Source organism: Lontra canadensis, unplaced genomic scaffold (assembly GCF_010015895.1).
Source record: "Lontra canadensis isolate GAN:19392208 unplaced genomic scaffold, GSC_riverotter_1.0 scaffold11, whole genome shotgun sequence".
In the NCBI taxonomy this organism is placed as follows: domain Eukaryota; kingdom Metazoa; phylum Chordata; class Mammalia; order Carnivora; family Mustelidae; genus Lontra; species Lontra canadensis.
In genome coordinates this window covers 17,510,975-17,522,859 of record NW_022631005.1, presented here as the reverse complement: position 1 = coordinate 17,522,859, position 11,885 = coordinate 17,510,975, and the positions used below count along the sequence as shown (strand labels likewise).

The 11,885-nt window shown below is 33.0% G+C and overlaps 1 long non-coding RNA gene across 2 annotated transcripts in view; it reads right to left on the bottom strand.

The window, feature by feature from the left end:
• Nucleotides 1–374: 374 nt before the first annotated feature.
• The window catches only part of LOC116866942, a 67,563-nt gene continuing 56,052 nt past the window's right edge, over nt 375–11,885 (bottom strand). The window contains exons 2-3 of one of the 2 annotated variants that reach the window (XR_004382516.1): nt 10,318–10,389; nt 375–413 (exon numbers count right to left, since the gene is read on the bottom strand). This is a non-coding gene — a long non-coding RNA (uncharacterized LOC116866942). Of the gene's footprint in view, nt 414–1,455; nt 1,571–10,317; nt 10,390–11,885 lie in introns of those variants that run through there. The other variant, XR_004382515.1, reaches the window with a different exon arrangement.

Sequence of the window (11,885 nt, the reverse complement as noted above, 5' to 3'; positions counted from 1 at the left end):
TTGTTACATTATTATTCACAATAGAAAAGGTGTAAAGACAATCTAAATGTCCATCAATGGATGAATAGATAAAGAAGATGTAGTATATACATATGATCAGATTTTACTGTCTTAAAAAGAAGGAAACCTTGCCATATATGACACCATGGATGAACCTTGAAAACATTATGCCAAGTGAAATAAGCCAGTCACAAAAGAACAAATACTGTATCATTCTACTTTATATGAAGTATTTACAATAGTCAAACTAAAAAAACAAAGAGTAGGGGTGCCTGGGTGGCTCAGTCGGTTAAGCGTCTGTCTTTGAAGGGCTCAGGTCATGATCTCAGGGTCCTGGGATCCAACCGCACATCTCCCTGCTCAGCAGGGAGCCTGCTTCTCCCTCTCCTTCTGCCCATTTGCTTGTGCTCACTCTGTGTCAAATAATAAATAAAATCTTAAAAAAAAAGAAAAGTAAAAAGAAGGTTGCCAGGGGCTAGGAGTAGAAAGAAACGGGAAGATGCTATTCAACGGGTATACAATTTCAGTTATACAAGATGAATAAATTTTAGAATCTGCTAAACAATATTGTGCATATAGTTAACAATATTGTATACTAGTTAATAATACTATATTATACACTTAAGATTTTGTTAAATAAATAAGTGCTAGGAATATAATGTACAACACAATGACTATAGTTACCACTGCTATACAGAATATAACATGTAGCATATATGATATATATGAACATTGTTAAGAGAGTAAATCTTAAGAGTTCGCATTAGAAGGAGAAATTTTTTCTCTCCTTTTTTTTCCTTTCTTTTTTTTTTATTTCTACATAAGATTATGTATGTTGACTAAACTTATTGTGGTAATCACTTCATAATATATATGAGTCAAACCTTTATGCTGTGCACATGAAAGTTAAATAGTGATTTATGTCCATCATGTCTCAGGAAAACTGGGGAAAAAAGGAAAAATATTTAAAAATTTGTTAGAAATCGTAATTATCTTGAAGATAATCTAGAGTCATTGAAGAGTTTTTAAAGTAAGGAGATAACGTGATTAGATTATATTTTAAAGCTATTATTTTTCTTGAAAAACATGGAAAATGGGTTGCAGAGAGCCCTAAAACTGGAAAATTAGATACTAAGAAGTTTCTATTAATTCTTGGTTTCTAAATCTTCCCTTCTAAATCCAGGCAGGAGATGATAATGGTGTAAACTGAGACAGTGGGCATGGCTATCTAGACAAATGGGAGAAAAGAGGAATTCTTAGGAAGTTTAATGGCTAAAACTTGGTGATTGGTTTATTATCCTCAGGTTCCATTTCAGAATATTTCCTCTTCTCTCATTCTTCCTTGGAACCTTAGTTCCATGATGAACATTTAAAATCACCTTGAAATTTATTATTTAAATTCACTTAAAATCACCTTGAAATTTATTACTACTACTACTACTACTACTACTACTACTACTACTAAACTTATTCTAAAATATAAATGTAAATGGATACTTAGCCTTTTGAAAACCTGGATTATCACTGACACAGAAATATTGCATTAAGGTGCTGTTCCAGGAAGTAGATTCTGCACAAAATAAAGACTTGGTATTAAATGTGAGCATGCAAAAATAAGGAAGTACTTCAGACTGCAGAAAATTTGTGATATGTAGTTTTGGCAAAATTTAACCAAAGCAGAACCAAAAAAGTAGTTTGATCGTTATGCTATGGTGATATTGGGTGGCATTTTTAAAAACTATAAATGCTGGATTCATAGTTACTATGTGACCGGGAACTAAGATTCTTGAAATATAATGAAGGTGACATTTTTGGAAGAACATCCAATATTTGCAAACAAGGTTTGCCTAGTAATTGAAAGTTGGCTGTGTATTAAAAAGACTTACCCAGTTTCACCATGAATTTTAGTAGAAGATATAAGCTGTATGTCAGAAAGTTAAAATTGAATTTATTTTCCAAAATGAAATTGTTTTAAATATCGCCTAGTGAATTTATCTCTGAAAAGCATTATCATATAATATTTACTCTTTCCGGACCAGATAATGTAAATGGCTATGTTTCCTGCCTTTGAGAATCTTTGGGCCTAAAATGGATGACAAAAACAATAAACATAGAAAAGCAGACAAATGAATCTCCACCATATAGAAATTCTGAGAGGCAATGCCTTGAAAGAAGATAAGTTGAAAGAAAATAAATTCAATAAGGAAGGGCTTATATTTTGTAAGTGACCTTATGCAGGAAATTAAATACATATAAGCAGATATGAGACAAGAATTGGAAATGTTCTTTGGGTATTCCTTTCAACATTCCCAGTGTCTGTAATGATATTCATTGTAGAGCACTTTCATATCTATTATCCCTCTTTTTAAATCCTTCAAGTATATTAAAAGTTATTTACATATTATACATATTTACAATCCAACTCCCACGAGCCAGTCTAACAAAGTTTCTACAGAAATTGAATATCAATTACTTAAACCTGAATAACTGTATGCCAAAAGTTTGTTTCCCTTTACCTTTTTTATTCTCCTGTTCTGTTCTATTAGTTAATTAATTTATTTCTGGAATGTTTGTCTCTAGGCATTTTATACATGTATATGCTACTCAGAGTATACTCGAATTATAATTAGCATATTCTTATTTTCTCCTTAAATACTTTTTCTTTGTAAGTGTAGATTATTTGTTCTTTTCTATTAAAGTAAGTAGGTCTAAAGTCTTATGTGCTACCACATTCAGAGGCAGAATTGCTTTATCCCCTCTTTCACCCACTCCCTGCAGTCTTTCTCTCAAGCTTATACATTCTCTTTAAACTCAACTTCAGCAAGATTTGAAGAAGCCTGGTTTTAGTTTTGATTTCCTTCTTCCTCTTAGTTTAGTTTTAAAGTTCCACTTCCACACATGATTCTTTCTAATCGCCACCAATATAGAAATTGTGTCCACTTCTTTCTTCCTTTAACTTTTACTTTCTCATCTTTACAAAGACAGTTTTGAAGATATGTGCTTCCTTGCATTCTGAACTTTGCCTTCAGCAGAGTGTATTATCCCCACCAGAGGCTCAACAGGAATAGCAAGAATGAGATAATTATCCTTTAGCCAATGTTATCTTCCTTTTAAATGTTGAAATAGGAAAGGTAACCAACTGTAACAGAAGTCTATTGATACTGCCTAACCTCATACCTTCAGTGTCAGGCATGCAACCCTGTCCCACCAGTGCCAGCTACACATGGCACTGATGAACCTCCGATGTCAGGCACAGAAGCTGCAGCTTGTTTGATTTTCTTCTGATGTTCCAGAAGGGAGAGTCTGAAGTACTTTGCATGAGGTTGATACTCATCATCTATAACTAATATTCAAGACAATTAATACTTGTGTGTAGGAGCCACAGGTGATACACCAGTTTTAAAAAGCTCAGTAGCTCAGCATGTTTTTCTTTTCCAAATTTATCTGGTAAACCTTTCCTAACATGTATGACAAGTATTTTTACTGCTCTGTCTTCAACTTTAATAAATCTTATGACTTCACCGAATTACTGTATCAAATTTCTGACTTTGCCTTTTCTTCTGTTGACTCTCATTCAAAATTCTCTGCATGATTTTTTAGATATTTTAAATATTTTCTCCTTTTTTTCTTAATTAGTTAGAGAATTGTCAGCACAAAAGCAGGCCTTTATCATGAACATACCTGGCTTATTACTTTCTCTTTTTCATCTTGCACTATACTGCTTTCCAGTGTGGAATGCATTTCCCCCAGAAGGAGCATTCCACCTCTAATCAGAGGAGAAGTTAAATGGCTGCTTAACTTTACTCCCTTAGTGGCTTTTATCTCTCTCCCCACCCACCCACTCAGATGCAGAACACCTTTTACACTGGCAAACATTTTTGCACCCAGGACGTCATTCAGCAAAGCTTTGTGTTTTCTTAAGAAGAACATAAATCATTCAAATATAATAAATAGCCATTCTCTGTTCCCGTTTAGAAAAAAACTTAGATTTCCCATCAATCAATTGAACAGCTCTATTTTTGTCCTTGAAAGTTGACTGCTTCTACTCTAAAAAGTTCTTTAGTGGGACAGACCAACAGTTCTGGGCATAATCAGGATTTAATGATGCTAAATGATGCCTTCTAACCTCCTGTCTTCCCTTTCTGAACCCTTGAATTTTAGCGCTTTTTCAGGTGCATGGCCAATAAGTGTGGGACCATTTTATCAGAGCCTTCGATGCCTACCTAGTGGGCATCTGGAGCTGTAAACCCTAGTAGCAAGTGTCTACACCTGGTGTCTGAAACTGTATACCCAGTCAGCCCCAACTCAAGCAAAATTTTGATATTTTCACACTTGAAAGTACTTTCCTCTTTCCAGTTTTTCTCCTGCTGAATTTCTGTACATAAAAATATTAATGTAACACTTCCTAAAAATAGGCAATGTTCTGAGTACTTTGTATGCTTTAACTCAGGAGATCCTTAGAACATCCTGTTGGGTAGATACTATTATTATTTTCATTTTACAGATAAAGAAACAATAACATAGAAAAGTATTCTAACTTGCTTGCTGCAAATAGCTAGCAGGTGACACAAGACATCTGGACACTGTATTGTAGGCTTCTTGATAATCCTTTAAAAAAAAAAAAACCTTAAATTTTAAATAAATGCAAATAACCCCAAATCTTAGGAAAGTGCATTAGAATGTGTTTGAATTTTGTACACAAATATGAGAATCTTTGTGTATTTCTTTTTGTTTAAGGTAATTTAGCATATTTGCATTGTCAAATTTATATACTTATAATATTGTTTCAATATCTTGTTTTTATTATTATTATTCTTTTTTTATATTAAGGTATAATTCTATTTTCTTTCTTCACTATTTGATAGCTATTAAAAGAAATCTTTGTCCTACTATAAATTACTTTAACCTTTTTATATAACAAACTTGAACTGTATTTCTCAGTTACTATCAGTTACATTCATATGTTATATATTGATTCTTCTCAAAGAAGAAAAATTTAGCAAGTTTGTTTTCCTTTTCTACTCATAGTTGTTTTCCAGTTTTAATATAATTTAAAAATTTTCAGTTCAGATTTACTTTATTTTTAAATTATGTGTTTCTTTGTCCAAAAATTAAGATGGTATTTGTATTCAGTTTGTTTTAACCATTCATTATGTTAACTCAGTGTTCACTGGACATCATGCTGACCATGAGATTTTTCTTATAAATGTTCTTAACTTCTTTATTTTGATTCAGCTTTCAAAGCACTGCATATTTCAAACAGGAATATGTCTGTGAAGATTTTTTCCATGTTATAAGTGTGGAAATTACACTGTTAAACCATGTGTATCTGAGAATTTTCTTCTTTTTCCTTCAAACATTACACAGTTATAGAGTTCTTTTTTGTAATATTTTCCCTCAAAACTCTCTTAATTTCAGTGTCTTCTAGAGGTAGTGATATAGAAAAAGCTTAATGTCAAACGGATATTATTTCTTTGTATGTAAACTTTATTTATTTCTGCCTGAACATCCATTGTAATTCTCTTAATCCATGCACTTCAAAAAATTCACCAGGCTCTCTAGGTATTGGTATACTTAAGTTAATAAACCCAGATTCTGACTCTCCTTCAGCCTAGGTAAGCTATCCTTTCCAGATTCTAATTATTACTTCTATTTGGTTGTCATAAATATTTAATTCTACCCTGTTGTCATATATATATATGATATAACTCTTTTTGTTTGTTTGTTTAGGTACTCTGCTTGTAAATAAAGTACATGTGTACTTTCCATAATGTTTATCTCTTCTTAGTCCTACTATCTTAGCATCTTTCTTCTAAATGTTTAGCAAACTATTCAGAATTTTCTCCTAGACTTGCTTTTATTTCTTGCAGAGATCTTTGTTTTTTTTTTTTTTTAATTTATATATTATTTGATCTTACCCATTTATTAAAAATCTCTTGAATTTGGGCACGTGGGTGGCTCAGTGGCTTAAAGCCTCTGCCTTCGGCTCAGGTCATGATCTCAGGGTCCTGGGATCGAGCCCCACATCGGGCTCTCTGCTCAGCAGGGAGCCTGCTTCCCCCCACCCCCGCCTTTCTGCCTACTTGTGATCTCTGTCTGTCAAATAAATAAATACAATCTTTAAAAAAATTGCTTGAATTTGCATCATATCTCACTTTGTTTTATAGTCCAAGATTTCTTGAATTTTATTTTAAAAGTTAAAGGAAATTTTGAAGTTACTTTATGTTTTCTCAAATAAAACTATACTCAACAATATTCTTTTCTCTGTATCCATGATGCAATACTAAGGTTCCCTATATTACAGTATTTATTCATGGTTTCCTAAGAAATTTGGTTTTGTTTTTTAATTGTTAAGTGCAGAAAATTCTAGCAAAGCCAGCTACTTTGGTATATTTCCTTTCCCCCTTCCCCTCATTTACTCATATCCTTTTAGCTCTTATGCTGACATAGAAGTTGAAGAGAAAAACCTTTAGTAAAGTCTCAGTGTTTTATAATTGCTAAAAGATGGAACTCCTATAGCAGTCCTGTGCTTATCTGACTATTATTATCACTGAATAATTTGTAGAGTTCCGGGGCACCTGGGTGGCTCAGTGGGTTAAGCCTCTGCCTTCAGCTCAGGTCATGATCCCGGATACTGGGGTCGAGCCCTGCATCAGGCTCTCTGCTCAGCAGGGAGCCTGCTTCCCTTCCTCTCTCTCTGCCTGCCTCTCTGCCTGCTTGTAATCTCTCTCTGTCAAATAAATAAATAAAAATCTTAAAAAAAAAATTTGTAGAGTTTTGTAGTTTTTATTATCAGGAAAAATACATGTAAAAGTACATCCCTTTCATACTACACCACTCTTGTGAATCTGCCAATATCTCCTAATTTCTACCACAATCTTCCCATTCTTGAATGCAAAGTGCATGGCTGCCTATTTACTTTTCTTAAAATGCATCCCATTAAGAATAACTAAATTAAAGAACCCCATTCCTGGCTGTGATGCAGTAATTGAGGCTAAACTTGCTATCCCACAATGAACAAGTAGAACACTAAAAGAAAAATGATGAAACAAATGTCTTTACACTGGTCAATAATCAGCCCATTGTTGCTATCCCTGAGAAGAGAAATACAAAATAGGTGAGCCCAATGATAACCTGGGCTATCTTCCTATAGGCACCTTCCAGATTGCAAGGAAGTTTAGGAAAAAGTATTCAATTTTATTTCTAAATAACAATTAGAAAACACAATTTAAAACATTACTAAATATTAAGGAATGAACTTAACAAAATTTGTGTATAAAATAAAATATTGCTTAAGACAATTAAAGACAACAAAATAAATGGAGCAATATGTAAGGTTTCTGAATTAAAAACTTGAATTGTTAAGATTATTCCTCCAATTTATGTATAAACTCAGTGAAATCTGATTTAACACCCAACCATCACTCTTTTACCCCCTAGAAATTGACAAGATCCTAAAATTCATATAGAAACATGAAAGACGTGACATAGTTCAACAAATTTAAAATGAAAGAACAAAGTTGAAAGACTTATGCTACCTAACTTTGTGATCATTATACAACTATAATAATGAAGACAGCATTGTATTGGCATAAGGGTATATATCAATGAAATAGAATAAAGGTTTCAGAAATAGACTTAACATGTAACTGATCAATTTAATTTTGAAAAAGGCACCAAGCTATGCAATGGGAAGAATGATAGTCTTTTTTAAAAAAATTGTACTCAAAGCCCTGATATTCCAAAAAATAAAAATAAAAACAAGTATTGAACTTTAATGCCATATGTTGAAAATAACTCAAAATTGATTCTAGATCTACAAGTAAAGATGTAAAACTATCAAACTCCTACATAGCTGAAAGTTTTCTTAGATTAAACACAAAAGCAAAAGGTATGAAAGGAGAAGACTGATAAAAATGAAAACTAAATTTTTCTCTGTGAGAGGCACTATTACAAAAAATGAAAAAACAACAACAAATGAAAGCAAGGCACAAACTGAGAGAAAATATTTGCAATATGCATATCTGATGAAAGACTTCTTTCCAGATTTTATACAGAACTCATATCTGAATAACAAAAAACAAACAAATAAAAAAGAAGTAGGCAAATGGTTTAGAAAATAATAAGCAAAGAGATATGGAGATGGCCAATTTATACAACAAAGATTTTCAGCACCACTAATCATCAGGGAAATGTAATTTGAAGCCACAATGATATACTACTATACAGAAAACAGAATGGGTATGATTAAAAAGACTATTTGTTGTTGTTAAAGTTAGCATTATCTTTTGAACAGTGAAACCTATACCTAACACAGGACCTAGCTATTACACTTCTAGGCAAGTACCTGAGAAAAATAAAAACATATATCCATCCTAAGATTTGTAAATAGGAACTTTTACACAGCAAATTCATTCATAATACCCCCAAGCTGCAAACAACCCATATGCGTATCAACAAATTAATGGATAAATAATTTGTGGTATATCCACATGAAGTAACATTTCACATGGAATACCATATGGCAATGAAAAATAATTCTGCTGCATATTACTGATGCATGTGGCAACATGGATGAATGTCCATGTACTCAATACATTGCATTGAGTAAAAATAGGTATCGGAAGTAATCCTTTGTAATTCCATTTATATGAAATTTTACAAAAAGGTGATTTACCCATAGTGAGAGAAAACAGAGAAATGAGAGAGCTTTTGGTGTGATGAAAATATTTTAAATCTTGATTGTAATGGTGGTTACACAAGTGAGTCCATTTTACTATATTGTCCTAGTAATGTCAGGAAAATTGTTCTACAAATTTCAGGACAGGCTGTTCACTTTCTGTGGAGCAGGGTGCCTGCGTTTAAGGGACTAATAGTCAGTGTGATTTAGTCTTATACAGTTTTCCTTTGACTAGTTTTCCTCTGTCTTCTTTGAAGCTTAATATGTTGCTGATAACTTATTACCAGTTTTCAAGGTTATTGAAATTTGGCATTTTTTTAACTTTCGTGCACACTTAAAAAAAAAAAAATACTGACATTGCTAACTAACAGTCATTTACACCTCTGCGTAGCCCTCTTCTCTAAAACCCAAGGGGATTTCTTTGCATTCACGTGGACAAAGACTCTCAATTCCATTGCTTCATTCTTCCGGGACCTTGAAAATAGCCAGTTCTCCTGTCTTAACTTCATTATGGCATGTAGTTAGTAAGTTTGCATAACTATGACTTTTCTGCCAAATATTTACATGCATTTCTGTTTACCTGAAGCCTTGCTGTGTTCTTATTTTTCACACATTTTGAATTTTTGAGATGCTTTTACAGTTTCGCTATGGCTGAATAATGAATTCCAATTGTTATGCTGTGTTTTGCCTGAACAGATAGGTCCTTGAGCCATTTTAAATCAAACATAAAACTACAAACACCCCAATAGAAAAATTGACAGAACAGGCAAGTTACAATAAACGTGAAAGGATTTAACTTCATAAGTAATCAAAGGAATGCAAATTAAACAGTGAGATATCATATTTACCTATTGTCAGGAAAAAATAAAAATATTCATTGTTTTAAAAGCTTCAGGGAAAGACACCGCTGGTAGGAATATCAATTGCTTTCTTAAAGTGAATTTTAAATGGATATTTTTTAAAAACCTTTAAATGTATATTCTGTTTTGCCTAGAAATTCTACATCTAATAGCTTTTTCTAAATAATCATACAAGGGCACAAATATGTAGGCACAATCACATTTACAAATTCTTTTTTAAATCTTAAAATCTCTACATTTCTAATAATGGGAGTAACTGATGGTATATCACATAAATCACATCTGTCTATCGTTTGATGGCTCAGAAACTGTTCATCTACAAAGTATTTCATATTGATGTCACAAATTTTGTTTAAAATATACATGTATGTAGAGAAAACAATCTGGAAATGGATATATTAAAATGTTAACCACCAATTTTTATGTTGTAAGATTAAAGATATATTTATTATGTTTTTCTGTTTTTTTTTTCAAAATGTCTAGGGGTGCCTGGGTGGCTCAGTCATTAGGTGTCTGCCTTTGGCTCAGGTCATGATTCCAGGGTCCTGGGATTGAGCTCTGCATTGGGCTCCCTGCTCAGTGGAAAGCGTTCTCCCTCTCCCACTCCCCCTGCTTGTGTTTCCTCTCTCACTGTGTCTCTCTCTGTCAAATAAATAAATAAAATCTTTAAAAAGAAAAAAGTCTAAAATCCACATATAGTGCTACTTTTATATTCTGAGTTTATATTCAGATTTTAGGCATATGATTAACTCTATATCCCATAGGCCCATTTCATACCTCTCAGTTTCTTTGCAGTCTGTCTGCATTTGGTCTCATTTGCATTCATCCATCCTGTTGTCTGGGATATTCCTTAAAAGGGAAAAAAAGAAAAAAAAACATTTGATTTTTCCATAGGTTTCTGGTGACTTGTTCGTTCCTAAATTCGTGTAAGTGCACAAGATCCGTAATACTTCAGCTATACTCTGTCTCTTCAGCCTCATCTTGAGTCATTGTCTCAATCCTCATTTAGTCTATATTTTGGTCTCAGAAAATTCCCCAAATCATCTTTCTTAACCTAATGCTGTACTTATATCAGACAAAATAGATTTAAGCCAAAAAGAGTAGTAAGAGACAATAAGGTTGTTATGTAATTATAAAGGGGTCAATTAAAGAAGAAGATATAACAATGATAAATATTTATTCACCCAACATAGGAATACCTAAATATATAAAGCAAATATTAACAGATCTGAAGAAAATTACAGCAATATAACTATAATACAGAACTTCAGTATCCCATTTTCAACAATGTCTAGATTATTCAGATAGAAAATCAATGAAGAAATATTGTACTTAAACTACACATTAGACCAGATGAGTTTTACAGACATTTACTGAACATCTCCAAGTGCTGATAGAACATTCTCCAGGATCGATCATATATTAGGCTACAAAACACGTGTTAATAAATTTAAGAAGATTGAAATCTTATCAAGCACCTTTTCTAACTACAATCTTATGAAACCAGATGTCAATTATAAGAAGAAAACTGGAAGATTTAAAAAAAATGTGTAGATTAAACAACATGCTACTAAACAACAAATGAGTCAAGGAAAAAAATCAAAAGAGAAAAAAAAAATATCTGCAGAGGGGCACATGGGTGGCTCAGTCAGTAAAACATCTGCCTTTTGCTCAGGTGGTGCTCTCCAGGTCCTGGGATTGACCCCTGCATCAGGCTCCTCACTCTGCAGGGAGCCTGCTTCTCCCACTTCCTCTGTCTCTCTTCCCTTCTTGTGCTCTCTCTCTCTCTTTCAAATAAATAAATAAAAATTAAAAAAAAAAAAGATCTGGAGAAAAATGAAAATGTGAAACACAACATACCAAAATTTGTGGGATGCAACAAAAGCAGTTTTAAAAGGGAAGTTTATATTGATCAATGCCTACATTAAGAAAAAAAGAGCACCTGGGTGCTCTTTTTTGGCTGGTTAAGCAGCCAACTTTTGATTTTGGCTCATGTCATGATCTCAGGGTTGTGAGACGAGCCATGCATCAGGCTCCATGCAGATGTGGAGCCTGCTTAAGATCCTTTCTCTCCCTTTCCCTCTCTCCCTCCACCCCATCTCACACACGTATTCTCTCTCTCTCTCTTTCAAAAAAAAAAAAAAAAAAAGGAAAAAGAGAGAACTCAAATAAACAACATTCAACATTACCCCTCAGGGAAAGAGAAAGGAAGAATGAAGCCTAAAGTTAGTAGAAGAAAGGAAATAAAGATTAGAGCAGAAATAAATTAGAGACTAAAAAGGACCAAACACCAAAATATAGATCAATGAAACTAATACCTAAGTTTTTGAAAACATAAGCAAAAT